The sequence below is a fragment of the Numida meleagris genome, chromosome 4 (assembly GCF_002078875.1).
Source record: "Numida meleagris isolate 19003 breed g44 Domestic line chromosome 4, NumMel1.0, whole genome shotgun sequence".
Lineage (NCBI taxonomy): Eukaryota > Metazoa > Chordata > Aves > Galliformes > Numididae > Numida > Numida meleagris.
In genome coordinates, this window is record NC_034412.1 from 19,714,250 (window position 1) to 19,730,403 (window position 16,154).

Consider the following 16,154-nt stretch of genomic DNA (forward strand, 5'->3'; position numbering starts at 1 on the left):
TCCTTCCCCTCTCCTCTCCTTCCCCTCTCCTCTCCTTCCCCTCTCCTCTCCTTCCCCTCTCCTCTCCTTCCCCTCTCCTCTCCTTCCCCTCTCCTCTCCTTCCCCTCTTTTTTTGTAGAATCGTAGAACCAGAGAACATCCCAAAGTTGGAAGGGAACCATAAATATCATTGAGTCCAACTCCTGGCTCCCAAAAATCAGACCATGTATTTGAGAGCATTGTTCAGATGCTTCTTGAACTCCAGCAAGCTCAATGCCATGCCCACTGCCCTGGCTGTTCCAGTGCCTCTTGGTGAAGAACCATTTCCTGATACCCAGCCTGGTTCTCCCCTTCCACCGCTTCCACTGCTGTTCCCTTGCTTTTTTTTTTTTTTTTTTTTCCCCCATAGAGTTCCTTAGGGGAAAAGCAAGGGAGGGAAGCACAGAGAAACCAGTTCATTCCCATGTAAAGCTTGCTGTCCCTGAATGTGTCTATATTTTGGGGTAGGATTTGGCCACTGAGAGGGCTTGATTTGCCATGCCACCAAGCTCTCCCCCTGAAGCACAGCACGTGGTAGAATACTTCCTCAGCAGCAGCCAGGGGTTGGATTTTGGAGCACTCCTGCTCACTGAAGGATGCATGCAGGATCAGATGGGAGGATGCCAAGAAAAATCAAATAGTTTTTCGCTCTGTTTTCCCAACAGCCAAATAGTCTGTAAAACACGACACCACTTCCCACTCACCTCTACCAAGGAGCATCCCTTAGCGTAATGGCATAAATTTGGCACTGACATTCTCAGCTTCTCCTTTTTATTTCTTAAAGGCTTTATAACGGACTGACTAATTCAGTGTGCACCTTGCTAGGCCTGATGAACCTCTGAGCATCCTCAGGAATCCAAAGAGAACAGTCATTCTGTCTGTATCCAAGGCAGGTCACCACTAGGCAGGTAAGAAAATGAAAGAGTTCATCCCTTGGCACCCAGAATACTTTATCTGCCTTCTCGTATGCTCACAAATGGCTATTGTAAACCACATTTTCTTTTCAGCAACATTACAAAACCAATAGTTTGTTTCTCTGTTGATGCTGGTGGTGCTGCAGGTCCCAGGAGGCTTGCTGGGTAGTAAGGGAGCTGCCCATATATTTTTGCATACAGGGGAGCTGCTTGCAAGGAAAACTTACTAATTAGGGGGAAAATATTTGATCTCCAAAGGCTTTTGGTGAAATATCTGAGAAAGGCAGCAGATGTTGCTGAAATTATTTTTCATCTGTTTTCTCCTGTTTTCTTACCGTGTTTTCTATGTGGTGCATCAAATTAAAATTCAATAAACAGCTCATGGCTATTTATTGGGGAATGCAAAAAACTTGCTCTAGATTAAAGCTGGTGTCTCATCCGATGCAGAGTGTGTGCACTCACCCCAACATTCCTCTGCCTTACTTCTGAAAGCCACAGATTACCCAAAATCTTCGGCTAGGAGTTGTCATACTACCCAGAATGTGTTGTAGCATAGCCAGCCTGTATTTCCCCATTGGGTCTGATGTCATCCTGGTAAGCACAGCATTTAGATGGTATGGGTTTGTATGGTTCTACCTTGTATCACTCCTTTGCCCATAGTTCAGCTCCTCTGATGAGCCAGAAAGCTGCTGATTGGGCTCCTCAATCCAAAAAGAAAATCAGCAGAGATGTAGGACTGTCTTGATGACCTTCCACAAGGTCTTGTGAAGATATCTGACTTCTTCAGAGTGGCTTTGGGTGAGGAGATTTTCAAGACAGGACCCTGAATCCAGGTGTGATCTCTTAGTTCTAGGAGGTCTGAGAGACTGAAAACCCCATCTTGGGAATTTTAGCCATAGTTTTGGTTGTAGAATCAAAGCAAGCATCTTTTATGAGTTTTCTTTCTTATTTCAACCCAAAATCATCTACAGGACACTGCATTCAACCCCACTGGACAGGTCAGTTAATTATGTTGAGTGAGTCGATAGATGGATCAATTTATCAAATGATAAACAGAGATTCTGCTTTCATCGGGGTAGTGAATATTAATTGATTTGACAGGCAGAAGCTTGGTAAAACAAGTAGAAGTTGCATCAGGGCATCATTGTATTAATTAGCCGTGTTGAAGCTGCTTTTAGCTGCTTCCGAAGTTTAATCAATATGCTACATTTGAGTCCCAAAAGGCTTATGGAAACAGCCTTTGAAATCCTTTAAATTGCTGCCTCTGTGAGGTGTTAGACTCTTTGCGTATTCCTGTTCCGCTGTTTTTCTTCCTTATTTTTTTCCCTCCTGCAATCAATAGTGACCCACAAGAACTGGTAGGGGCGGGTTTTCTTATTTGTATCACAAATTTGCATTGGCTAGGAATAGAAATAAAATGAAAAAGATCTTCTGTTTTAGTACAATAATAGTAATAATCCTAGACATTAATGAGCTGCCCTCTGTCTTCCAGCTTCTATATGCAGTAAATTACCTCTATAGACTTAATCTGATGTGAATGAGCAAGGCACCAGTTAAATCATGTTTTCCTGAGCCCTTGCATACTGCTCAGACTTTGATTTAATACAAAGTAAGGTTTGAGCTTGCTAATACATTTTCCTGAGTGGGAGGAAGGAGATGGTAGAGCTGAAAATAAGACAAGAGAACAGAGGCCCTGAGGCTGGGCCTCCAGGAAACATCATTCTGGGTGCAAGAGTGGTGGTCTAGGACTGCCCTGGGAGGGCACGGTGTCCCTGCCACCAGTCAGCTTTGTGTGAATGTTGGATAAGCACCACCCTAGCATGACAAAGGAGGGCCATGCAGGCCTTGCAGGGGTGGTGGCTTGCCTTTCTGAAGAATTTTATAGGGCTTTGTGGTTATGTCAGTACGTCCCCAAGAGCCCTGCTGAATCTGGGACACTATCCTCTCTCAGGGGACTCCCTGACAACTGAAGTTTTTGGTATGTCCTCACGACACGAAGCAAAGGAGGACCACTTGTCAGGGCTTCTGGTCATCACCCCATCAGACCTGTGAATATGCACGGATCTGAAATACATTTTCTAAATACGAGTTTCTGCCCTTGCAATTTGTTGTGGCTTTCTGCTATTTAGACTTCTCATCCCTTTCCAAGACGAAATATCCTCAGATATGCCCATAGCGGGTTTCCAGCACACTTCTTCTGTGCCTGCAGTGATTCCGCTTGTGTTGACTCCCTGAGGTCACCACTACAGACGCCACACCAGTGCAGTCAACATGGGAAGACCAACAGTGCTTGAAACATTACTCAGGGCCCCAGCATAATTATAACAATTACAGAGTCAGGCCCTGAGCTGTGCTTTCTGACACACACATCTGCCACGTGGGCTTCACTGCGTGTGTGGATCCTGCCGTTAATAATGGAAGATGCCCCAATCTCTCCAGGGGCAACAGTCTTTGCTACGGGCAAGGTACTAAATCACATTTGAAGTTTCTAGGCCAAAATGTTTTACTTATATTTTAGAGGAATAAAGTTCCAAACAAGCGTGAATCAAATTTCCAGGCCTGATTAACCTGGCTCACCTGATATCGTGTAGAAAGAGGACCAGCCTTGTGGGAGGTGGAAGCAGAACCCATAGAGATGGCATGGAAGTGATTAGGTAGAATCAGAAAAAAATAGGTCTTGAAGAGCACCCAAGAAATGTGTATGCCACCACACTTCAATGCAGAGTTAACTCTTTCTGTATCAGTTCCAACACAGATTTCCAGGAACATGACAACTTCTCAGCAACATCTGTGAAGGCACCAGTGATTTCTCTGGTCATGGGCCCTGCCAGCCTTCAGTCTTACATGCACCATGGGCCTTTGAGCCAGGAGAAGGCACAAAACCAATTTTAACTGGTGATATTTTGCAAGCCTAGATTGGCCAGCACTCTGCTGCCTCAGTTCATCCCTGCCACAGTTGCAGCAGATGGAAGCTCCTGCAGAAGGTGACATGAGGGGACTCTGGTGACATTCAGGCCTGTAGGTCTTTCCTGTTCAATTGTCCCCTTGTCTCTCCCTTTCTTCTATGCCTTTAGCCAAGGGATCAAGGATGTGGCTGCAATGTGCACACTGTGTGGTTCATCTCAGACAAATCCTCATTCCTCCCAGCGTTGGACACCAGTGATGGAGACGGCCCATCAGGTCCCATGTTTGAGCTATTCTACCCACCTATTTCTGTCACACAGATGTCCTCAAATTTGGTGACACAGCAAAATCTTCTTTCCATGTAGGATGGCAGTTTGGGAAGCTGATCTGGATGCAATTTATGCATGCTGGGGATTTCTCTGAAATTGTTGCACTCGTGATTGTCTCTGTGGGTACAGAATAGGCTGTGCTGAGTCAAGACTCCCTCCTGGGCTAGGCAGAATGGCAGCAACAAACATTAATAGCTTCTGCTGAATGAGTGAGTGTAAATGCCAAGAAGCCCAATTAGCCTGTGACTTTTCCACAGAAGCCTCCCATGGAGGAGGACAAAAACATGGAGCAGGGCTGAATGGGACAGAGGACAAGCAAGGAACAAAAACTCATGTTCTGCAGCCAAGCGAGCCCTTTACTTGAGTGCCTGTGAGGCCCAGGAGTTTATGAACCTGCAGGACTTTTGTAAAGGACTCTGACTCAGCTTGGTGGAGGTCCTGGCAGAAAGCTGAGGTGCAGAAGGGGTGCAGAAGGGGCACACAAGTAGGTTGTCAGTTGCTTTGGAAGGGTAAGCAGAAGGCACTATGGCAAAGTGCTGCATGGGCTTCAAGGGATCAGCCCCACTCATCTCACCTGCGCCTTGTGTGTGGACTGCTGGAAAGGCTGGGTCCATGTCTGGGACACCATAGCATGTGGAAATGAAGGAGAAATTTTAGCAGGAGGCACTGAAGGAAAGCCACTGGGCTGCTGTCCTTGTGCTCAGGCCATTTGGGTGGGGATTCAAACCATGCCAATGGCTTCTACCACCACTGCCAGAGCAATACTGCTCCAACCTATCCCTGTGATTTCCTCCAGAGACACTTGAAGTGCTTGCTGGTGTACTCAGGAAGGTTCTCGGATTCCAAAGCAAGAAGCAAAGCCACTTGATATGTAGGATATGCTCCCTCCATCGTTCCAGTGAGGTCACTCCCAGGGGCCGGGTGTGATGGAGACCCACCTCACCTGTGGGGTTAGCACTTCCTCTTCCACTCATCTACATCCTCCAGGGTAAAAGGCCCTTTGCTGAAGAGAAATAATACAAGCCTCATGTCACTGATAGTTTTAAAATTATAATGGAAACTTTCCATCAGTGGTGACACAATTACCTGCCCATTTTCCTGCTCCACCTCATTAAAAGGAAAATGTTACAATTAAGGCACAGGTGGGAGGAACAGACTAATGTACTGTTTCTAATGCATTGATGAATTGGCACTTAGTCAAGGGGTTTAAAAATACTAAACCCTCACAAAAGCCATCCCAGAAGGGAGTGTTCTCTGCTGAGGGGCACTTTCTCAGTGTGGACTGTTGGCTATCCATCATTCATGTTGAGGGTATGCAGTGATGTTTGCAGTGGGAGCAGAATTTTCTTAGGTTTGTCTGCTGGTGTTCCATGGGGTGGTCACATGCTCCATGGGGGATCTTCTCTAGGTGTTTCCCTTCACATAAAATCAAATTCATTTCCAGTTTGTTTGGTATATTGTACATATAATTGGACATCAGCTGTCCTCATTCTTGCTTTTCAATCCCATTTATTTCCTTTTGGCATGTCTTTATTAGGCATGGCTTTGTTCCACCGAATGCAAAATTGCTTAAGTTTTATATTCCTTTTTTCATACCAGATCCCCTCTGGATGAAGGGAGTGGTAAGCCCAGCAGAGGCATGGGCTGAGCCATTGCCAGTCCCCAACCCCAGATCCCATTTTTCTTTGGGAACTCCCTAGGCCACTGCAGGAGCCACCCTGAGGAGCGGCATGCACCTTCAGTGCACAGCCTGCACCTCTAAATCTGCTCCAAAGGGGGCATGAAAATCTATACCCACATTCTACACCCATTTCCAACATATTCCAACTCGCTTTCAGAGCTTTTTTGTGGTCATGAGCCGAGACTTGGGGCCCGCCATGCCCACATTTGCTACACTGCCAGCAAGTCTCAGCCCTCCTATAATGAAAATGTCACTAATGATAAATATTTATAGGGATGCTTATCTTTATATTTACTACCCTGACCTTTATCTATTTGGATTTTATTTTAAATTTTATGTGGCTTGCCTTTGCCTTTTCCCAGCCGTGTGGTGCCGCGGAGCAAGAAGCTCTGCAACGGCTCTGAGATCACTGCTGCATTATAAATACGTGCACAGTACATACAATTACAGAACTTTAATGTCTGGTATAATTACTGTCTGCAGTTTGCATTAATGCTTGGGGTGATATAGTGAAGCAAGCCGCTCAGACACCGCGAGATGCACGTCCCGAGGGGCAAAGGAAAATCATTGCTTGCGATCCTGCAATTAATTATTGTGCCGCGCGTGGAGAGGCTGAGATTTTCCCAAGCACTTCTTGCACCCACGGTTGATTGAAATGCCTACGCAGGAATGACGCTGCTGTGCATAGCCTGCAGGCAGGGCTGTGCTTTACAACCAAGCAAAGGTCCTCAATTTTATTCTTGTAATGTTGCAAGGGAAAATTGAGGAAAACAGCAGGAATGAGGAGAAGAACATGAGTAGGTGCATCTTAAAAAGTGAGGTATGTTCACTTGCAGTAGGATTCCCCCCATGCATCACCTGGCCCAGAACCCAGGAGGGTGTGCCAGGAGAGGCTGGGGTCTCACTCTGCTCCAGAGTTTATTATTGTTAAACTTAATTAATCACCTAATTCAATGAAATTATTGAATTATTGAAGTTCAGCAGATCCACGGGGGCACCTGGATCAGAGCATCAGGGATGCTCCAGGCTAAGGTGCACAGGGCACCAACCTGTCACAGCTCTGTGGTGTCTTCGAATTGGATGCCAGTGCCACTGCCCACCACCAGAAATGGGATGAAAAGTAAAGGACTTGCTCATTTTCAGCTTGTCCTTGCTACCTGGGTGGGTGTTTGAGCACTGCAAGAGCACACACATGTTGCTGATGGCAGGGAAATCAACCACCTCAAATCACCCATGCCAAAAAAATGAAAAAACCTCACTAGGTCAGCCCTTATATTTCAGTGACGATGGGATCTGATGTGAATCCTCATGGCTAAATGTGCAATCACAGCAGCTGAAGGGGTTCTGCTTAGCCGACGCAATAGGGGCTGTGAGAGCTGGTGGAAAGAAGGAGGGAGAGGAACCCTGGAAAATCCTGTGTTGTAGAAGGACAAGGATGGATGACATGCTGCCTCTGGGCAAGGAGACGTCCCAGTTCCAGTGCCAGGAGGGCTGGGGACAGGACTTAGCCAAGGAACCCAACAGCCATCAAGGAACAGAGCAGCTCCCGTGGCCACGTGGAGAAAGGAATTCCCAAGGGACTGGTGTCTGGAAGCCTTGGTTGAGCCACATGGATGCTTTCCTTTTGACGAAGGGGGAAAAAATGGAAGAAATGAGTTAATTGGCTTGGTTGGGCTTTGCTGAAAATCCAGAAAAGAAAGGGAAGGGAAAGTGCTGAGGCAGCTCCTTTCTGTGTCTTTGATCTTTAGGCTTTGAAAAGAGGTGGGGAAAATCTTAAGGAATTAACGAGGACTACTGGGAAATCACTCGGGAGGAACTATCAGTGCTCTCAGCTCAGACAGAAATAGTAAAAAAAAATCCTTTATACATGCATATACGCACATATATGCGCTTAGATGCATATGTAGCTGAGAGAATGACCCCTTCAGCCTGCCATTAATCTTCATCCCCAGTGTTTTCATGCTGCATTAATGACGAGTGTTGTTGGAAGGGTGAAAGCTGCATTTCCCTGTGCTGGGGGCTGCGGAGGAGGCAGAGGCAGATACCTGGGGCTCCCTAGCAGCGCTTGCTGATGATCAGCCTTGATCAGAATAGGTCTTCTCACAGGAAATATCAACTTTTTGTCAAAAAAGCCTGAAGATAAATATTCTTGGATGAGAACCTATAAAAAGCTCAGACTGACAAACTATTTTTTTAGGCACTTCTTTTTCTCCCAACAAGAATATATCTGTCAAGAGAAACAGATGTTCTCTATGAAAAATCTTCTTTAATTACAAGTCTGTCAAAAAGAGGCGAGATAGATTTTTTCTCCCCGAGCCCATTAAAGTGCATGCGATCGGCCAAGGTTTAAAGGCACGGCTCCTTCCAGAGTCCAACAGTTAATAAGTTTCTTTGTCGAGCAGGTTGAGCGGGAGCAAAGCCACTTGCCAAAATGTGGGGACAGACCCACAGCCAGAGCTTAGGACATCTGCACATCACACCAAATGTTGCATAATAAAATAAAAAGGTTTGAGATCCTACATTTCCAGGTGCTTCTTGAAAGCTTGCATTATTGTATCACTCCTTCTCTCCAGGTGTCCCGTAAATACTTCAGGAAATACATGTGGGCACTCGCTAGCAGCCCTCTCTTCGAGGCCAGTCTGCTCTCCAGGGGTCTTCAGGCAATGGCAATGGGACATAAATGTTAGAAGAGGTTTCTCCAACATTGTGTTGTCCCAAGGCTGACATGCCATGTTATCCAGAGGAACAAAGTTCTGCTGGAAATAGGAGCAGGAACACAAGGTTGATATTTCTTTATTTCTTGGTTCCAGTAATTGGCTAGTACATGGCTGAGTAGTTGGATGAAAATAATCAATAGTTCTTGTCCACTAATGAATGATTTTCCAGCAGTTGCCAGTGTAAATAGGTTTCATTAAAACCGCAAATCCTCCCAAACAAGAAAATTAATGAGAGCTTATGAAACCTATGAAATTGCATGGGTCTGACAGTGATGACAAATATCTACTATTGTTATTTTTGGTAAACAGATTTTCTTTTCAATTTTCAGTCTTGTCACTTAAATAATAATACTTAGCAAATCCATTGTTCCTTTCCCAGAAATCTTCAAGTGCCTCGGGCCTCAAATCTGCAAATGGTTTCAGCCCCGGGCAGGAAATCGCCCCTTTCCTGAGTAGCCCCTGTGCCCTTCCTCATGTCTTGTCATGTCATGCCTTGCGGCTGCACCAATAAACTGGGAATTTTTGGAGTTTAGTTTTCAGACGAGCCCACTTCAAATCAATGGGACTGCTGCTTTTCTTGACTCCTGGGAATAAGATGGTGTGGAAACAACACACAGCTGTGCCCGAATAAGAAAACTAAAAAAATTATTGGTTTTGTTCAACCTGGAGCAAGGCTCTTTTGCCTTGACATCTTCCTAAAGGAAAGTGAAACTCTTCATCTGCAGACTCAAAAAAATCCCAAAGGCACTTCGTCAGACATCTCCCAGCATGCTCTTTCAGTTATTGCTGGATGGATCAGAAGTTTTTCAGGGAGAGGTGAAGATGTTTTTGTGGGTTGCAAAACCCAGGTTAAACCTCAGTGGCTCAATTCCAGTGTCTGCTTCTTGCTTCCAGAGGAGATATCTGCTCCTTGTCTTTGTCTTCATCATTGTCTTTGTCTTTGTTCTGTCTTTCTCCTTCTCCTTCTCCTTCTCCTTCTCCTTCTCCTTCTCCTTCTCCTTCTCCTTCTCCTTCTCCTTCTCCTTCTCCTTCTCCTTCTTCTCCTCTTCTCCCTCTCCTCTTCCTCTTCCTCCTTTCTCCAGCTCCTAAATCCCCATCTCCCCTTGACCTCCCCTCCCTTTACTTCTCCCCACTATGCATTGCCTGCTGAATGCAGGAGGCTCTCAAAGGCAAGTGCAGGCTTGGGACACTCTTATCCACAATAGCAGCATTGAACAGAACCCAGGTTTTCAGCCAGGAAATTGCACTGGTAATGTCCTGTGGGGGAGGCACTCCCATTTTTCATGATGGTTGGCCCTTGCGGGATATGGATGAAAAGAGAAAGCATTTCATTTGCTCTTTGAAAACCGGAGCTATAGATCAAGGCCCTGCTCATTCCCCTGAAGACTAGAAATGGGATTTTTGCAAGAATTGAGGCTATCCTCTCTGAAAACTAAAACAGTTATCTACACTTTCACTGAGAGGTCAGCAGTAGAGATTTTTTTCCAACAGCTGGATAAATCCAGGCTGTTAGTGCCTCTCCTTCCCGCTCTCCTCTGCTATTGCTTTTCATTACATGAAGGATGAGGAACAAACAAATACCTCTACTTCCCATCTTTGCCCTTGCCTGTTTGTAGAAAGCAGCCAAATATTTCCTTCTGACACTGAGGACCCAAGAACCTTTGGTGTCTGTGATGTTTCTCCTTGGATGCCATGGTCTGGATGCAGATGCCTAGGGCTGCTTAATCCTAGCAGATGGCATAGAAATGTTATTTTTTGGACACAGGCACTCCTGTTGCCTGGTATGGGTGCCATGGGACCTGGGTGCCCTTTGCCACCTGGACCCAGTGTGATCTGTAGCATTGGGCAGGAGGATTTGTGGAATCACGCTGCATCCCTAAGCCTCACAGCCATAAATCCTTTGCCTCTGCCACAACTGTGATTGAGCCTGCCTGGCTTAATTTATTCCTCCAGAGTCCACACAGTTATGGCAGAGATGATTGCCTGCTCAAGGAGCAGCACTTGGGACGAAATCTTTCCCTCTTGAGAGTGCCACTGGAAAAACACGGCAGCATCCAGCATCCCCATGTAGGCAGTATCTTTGCTTGGCCACTTCTCTGTGGTGCTCTCATCCTTCCTGACCTCTCCCTTTCTCTCCCTTCCTTTAAATCCTTTTCTCTCTGCTTCATTTCTGCTGGTGTGTCTTCCTGCTCAGGTTGCTCACTAGGCACTGGAGCTAACTGCAATGGAGATCCAGCAAACTGTGGTAGTGATGCTGATGATGCAACAGCTCCTTGGGATTCCATGCAGTTCCTGTGTGGGCGTTTAGTTTCAGACAGCAGAATAGGAGCAAGAAAGCCTGATGTTTGGATGCATCAACTGGAGCTTTCATCTCCACCTCAGGGAGATGGGTTTTGGAGCCCTAGAAGTCTGCCCACCCTATGGACATGACCATATACCCCCTATTCCTTTCCAAGCACTGGTACCCAGAGAGGTGCTCTGCCCTGGCTGTGGGAGATGGGCACGAATAACTCACGAATAATGGAAATCCCCACCAAGTGCCCCCAGCACTGGCATGGCTCAGAGCCCTGCAAGAAGTGTGCTGCCTTGTTTGTCACCTGAAGCACTTGGAAAAATTACATGAATCCATCAAAGTAATGAATCTTCTCAGCAGTGGAAAATAGACATAGACAGACAGGCACTCAGCTGAAACAAGTCATCTTTAAAAATTAATACAAAATAAACAGCTGGCCTTTCACTCTGCTTCCAGGTGGTGGCTGTGTGGTTTGGGCAAGGGGGTGGGCAGGGGTCGATGATGGCTCTTGATGGGAGCACATCGCTGGGAGAGGGATGTGTCCTCTGCTGAGTCCTTGTCACTGTCACGGTGTCACCTCCATCTTCTGCTGCTGCAGGAACGGTGGTGCAACACAGCGGTCGATGCTGCACTGCGTGAGTGACTTCTTAAGAAACAGCCAAATTTTGGGGAGCACCAAAGCCTCATCACCTCCCTACAGTCTTGCCAGGCTCCTGCCAGCCCCCTGGGCTCCCACATTGGTTTGTCAGTGTCTGATGGAGCTCGTACACTCCTCAGAGAGCAGGCTGAGCTTGCTCTCCTGCTTGTCACGATGTGGGCTCCATAAATAATTAGCAGCAGTGCTGCTGCCGCCTCCAAGCTTTCATTTCATTACCCAGGAATAACATACCCACCTCTATTCGTGTGTATGTACATGTCTGTGTGTAATACACCTAGGTACGTACTTACATTGCTTAAACATCTGTTTCACTGGCTGGCCTCTCTGCTTGTCCTTAGGCTATGACCCTGTTCCTCTGCTGGTCCCAAGGGCAGGAAAGCAGCAGAAGGCACTGCTCTTGACCATGAGCATCCCACAAGCGCTCCAGCTGCTCCCGCCGAGTCTGGGCTATTTACAAGGTACCCATGGGGCTGCCCTTGCCCTGAAAAGTGCAGGGATGGAGAGCAGGAAGGAAGAAGGATGGATCCTGAATTGAGGTGAATTTATGGGGCTCCACGATTCCTGCTGCCGTATGTCTCCGAGAAATGACACCGCCACTTCAGGAGCAGAGATTAATCTGAGCTGGCAGGAGAAGGACAAAACAAATCATCTACTGCAGGAATCTCATTTGATGCCTGTTAGTAAAAGCACCGGGATGAATGGCTTTTGTAAAGACCGCGCCGCAGCAGGCTTTTTCCCCCTTTTCTCCATTCTTCTGCAAATTGAGGTCTATGAGGTGTGTGGTGGAGGCAGTCCCGGGGTCGTTCATGGCCCAGGCACAGGACAAGGAGTCCCAGCAGCTTTGTGCACTGTGAGACAGGACAGCAATGAAAAGAGGGCAGAGCTCCCAGCGCATCATCTTTGTATATCCAAAGAAGCAATCCTTCAGGTTTTTTCTTTTTTAAAAAGGTCATTAATTCTCATGTCCTGCAGAACACAGGGTCAAGGCAGCCTGCAGCTCCAGACAGAACATCCCAGTGATGCTCTGCATCCCAGCCAGCAGCAGCTGGATGAGGCCCAGCGGGAGCAGTACCAGCACTGAGCACTCCACCCACACGCCGCCACATGTCTCAGCTCGATACAGAATCAATCTGATTGATCTTTTTTTAAGGTGCAACCTCCGAATGGCTGAGACTGTGCGAGACGCAGCAAAGCATGCACTTCCACAAAATAATTTGTCAGGCCCTGCTGTAGAAACCTAATGATGGCTGTAATTTATTGCTGACAGATGATATTTATCACCGCAGCATCCCCTCTTTCTCTTTCTCTGTCTCATTAGGAATGGCATCAATAATGTTTATTGTAGCTTTTAATTTTTTATTGCTGGTATTCTTACCTGCGCTGCTGATGGCTACAGGAGATGGGAAAGGCGTCAGAGCAGACGGAGGCTCAGCTCTGTGCTGAAAGGTGAGAGATGAAGCCTGGAAGTTCCTCTTGCATGCCCATGCAGGGAGAGTGCAGTGCCAGAGCGCACCCCGATAGCTGGAAAAAGCGAGCTGTTCCCCCACAGCTCACCCCCTCCCCACTGAGCCTTTGGGCCTGCGCAAGGGATGCTCAGACCCAGCAAAGCAGTGGGGTTGCTCTGGTTTTCCCCAGACGCTGATCCCACATGGGTTGGAGAAGGAACATCATCCCTCTGCTGCTGCACCTGCGCTGCTGCCATCATCTCACAACTGACGAGGCCAACAGGCCCCCCGGGTCATAAGGCTTGTCCCTAAAAATAACCAAAACCCCAACTCCGATCTTGAAATCTCCCTTTTTTTTCCCTCATTTTCCTGCAATTTTTCTTACCCTTGAGGAAACGTGCTGCACTAGGTTTTGATGCCCTATAAACCAGAGCTTCCCAGAGGGGATTTTTTCCCCCTTTCCAGATGTGAATAATTACCCAGGCAGTGGCAGTTCCAGCATCGTTACAGGAGCCTCTCAGACTAGCTGGTCATTTACAGATTAGATAGATGTTGCCCACGTTGTTCATAACTGATTATGGGATTGGCAGTTTGGCTCTCACCCAAAATTCTGAGTCCTGATTTAGCATAATTGGAAGTGAATGGTGGAGCAGGCTGGGGGAAGGGGATGGTGCCTGCTGCCGATTTCCTAATGCCAGCTTTGGGGATCCCTGGCAAGCTGCGGAGCGCTCTTTATAGGGCAATAACATTTATGGCGTGGGTTGTCTGGGGGAGGAACTCCTGTGATGGCAGAGGCCACCTCCCACACAGCCCAGATCGAATCTGGAGAAATCAAGAATTCTGGAAGAGCAATGAGGATGATATTAAAAAGTAATCTTCCTATGTCAAGGTGTGGGCTTTTTTGCTTATAGAAATTGTTCTTTTGCATTAATCTATTCTACTTTCTGCTATCCTGTCCCTTTACTGACTTTTATTTCTTCCTTAGTGTATCCTGCAAAATACTGGCATTCCCAGTGTCGACCCTTCATGCACCCATAGCCTTCCTTGCACTTATTCTCACAACCCCTCTCTGCCGCAGGCTCCTAAAGCACAACGCAATCCAGCAGTGTGTCCAAAGCAATAACGAATGCCCACGGCAGGAGCAACACTGAGCTTCTGCATCCTCCCCCACTAACACTAGCTATGGAGCGCCAACACTGCTGCTGGATTAGCCGGTCCTGCTTTTAGCCACTCATTAAAAAAAGCATTTCCCAGCCTGCATGATGCGTGGGCACAGATGGGAAAGCTGTAAGGCCACCGAGCAAAGGCAAATGTTTAAGCAAGTCTTGGGCAGGTGGCAGGTCTCGCTCTGCAGCCCGAGGAATGCGAGCGGTGGGGCTGGAGAGTGGCTGGGGCCATTTTGGGAGAGGTTGAGAGCTTTTCTCACCCCCAGCCCCCCCACCCCTTCCCTCTGACTGCCACGCTTGCTCTGATGCACCAGCAGAGCTCTGCTTCCTGGTCCTGTAGTTTTGAGCTCATTTGTCAAACACAGAGATCTTCATGAAGGGCTGTTAGCAGAGCATTTACTTCCCATTTCTCATCCTATGCTGTCATCACCTTCCAAGATTAATTAAGGGAAGAAGACAGGACATCTTGCCTTCCTTCGGTTTCCCCCTTCCCTACTTTTTGTACAGCCCCTTCATCTCCATTCATGACCTGAGCACCGCTGGGGATCAAACATGCAACACTCAATAGTTCCCTCTTCCCTCTTGTGGGTAATATATCAAGGTTTTTTTTACCTCTTTGTAAGTAGAAGTGCTTTGGTGAGACTCGTCCTGAACATCAATCCTCCCCAATGGCCTCAGCTGCCAACGCTAAGCCAGGAAACATCCCAAATCCATTGATTTATGGCTGCTGTAAGTGCTTGTTTCAGGCTTGCCACCCCAGTCCCTGGGGCCAGAGTTCTGGCTGCGCTGCTGGGCTCACATGATGCTCTGCATTCAGGCCACCCCATGGTGATCGGGCATTTTTATTCACTATTTGTGTTGATCAGAAAGCATGACCTATGGTTATGATAGAGAAACAGTGACGCTGGCATGCTTCTTGCTCTTGCTGGCAGCACAAAGCCTTCAGCGAGCAGCCAGGATGCTCCCACTGGGCCCTCACTTTGGTCCCGCCTTTACTGATGGATGGAGGAGATGCCTTCTCATGCGTGTGTCAGCAGTGATCCAGAAAAGATGTGAGGAAATGCGGGAGAAGCGTCTGTCAGCTGCTGTTTGCATCCCCCAGGTACCCGCAGCCTGTCGTGCTGCGCATTCACAAACCGCATCCCTGACATTTTGCCTTGCAGATATGAGTCAGACAAAAAGAGGGAGAAAACTCACCCTGATAAGATGGGGGCTTCCCAATGGGACTCCCAAGCGTGGCTGACAGGTGCAATGGACCTCCCCATGGCACCTTCCTTCCCATGGCATGAGAGCCTCAAGAACTGCTCTGGCTCCCTGAAAGGAAGCAGGCAGGAGGAGGGGATGGAAGCATCCCAACTCGTTAACTTGGCTCTCGTAGTGACTCATCCCAGTGAACATCTCTCCCTGACTTTGCTGGGCTCCAGGTCCAGCCCTGCCTTAGTGCAAGCCTGGTCCCGTGTCTTTGCAAATCATCACTAAGCAACCCCAAGCCACACACGGAATAAAGACACGAAGCAGCAGGTCCTCAGCTGATGTGCATCAATATGGCTCTCCTGCAGCCGGCAGAGCTGACTTACAACCAGCCGGGGAGGTAACCCAAAATGCTGCTCGTTGGAGCAAAAGAAATTTCTGCAGTAATTAGATCTGGAGCATGATTACCCAAAGGGATACAAAAAACAAATGTGGGTGACAGATATTTCCAGGATAACTGCAGTTATTAATGCTTTTCTCTACCAGTGACAGGCACTAGGGATTAGTATTGCCTGAAAAAGTCTGGTTTACTGTGGGAAAAAATGAGGGTTGGAAATGAAGCAAGTAGAAGGCCATATGCTGCTCGGTGTGCTCGGGGAATCCTGAGAGGATAGCTTTAGCCAAAACAACAAAGGCAAATATGTGAGGCATATGTGAGGAGAAACATGAACCTGTTGCTTATAAGTTACCAGTTTGAAAGAGGAAAAAAAAAAAAGAAGGAACCTGTTATTCTCAATTGCTCAAGATCACCCTGAATTAGCGACCCTGTTTATGAGGT

The 16,154-nt window shown here is 47.3% G+C and overlaps 1 long non-coding RNA gene across 22 annotated transcripts in view; it reads left to right on the forward strand.

Annotated features, from left to right (window-relative positions):
• The window catches only part of LOC110397786, a 115,618-nt gene extending 101,775 nt beyond the window's left edge, over positions 1 to 13,843 (forward strand). For 20 of the 22 annotated variants that reach the window (XR_002437967.1, XR_002437972.1, XR_002437968.1 and 17 more), the window contains 2 exons: positions 803 to 926; positions 11,853 to 13,843. This is a non-coding gene — a long non-coding RNA (uncharacterized LOC110397786). Of the gene's footprint in view, positions 1 to 802; positions 927 to 4,006; positions 4,587 to 8,942; positions 11,306 to 11,852 lie in introns of those variants that run through there. The other 2 variants (XR_002437981.1, XR_002437980.1) reach the window with 2 other exon arrangements.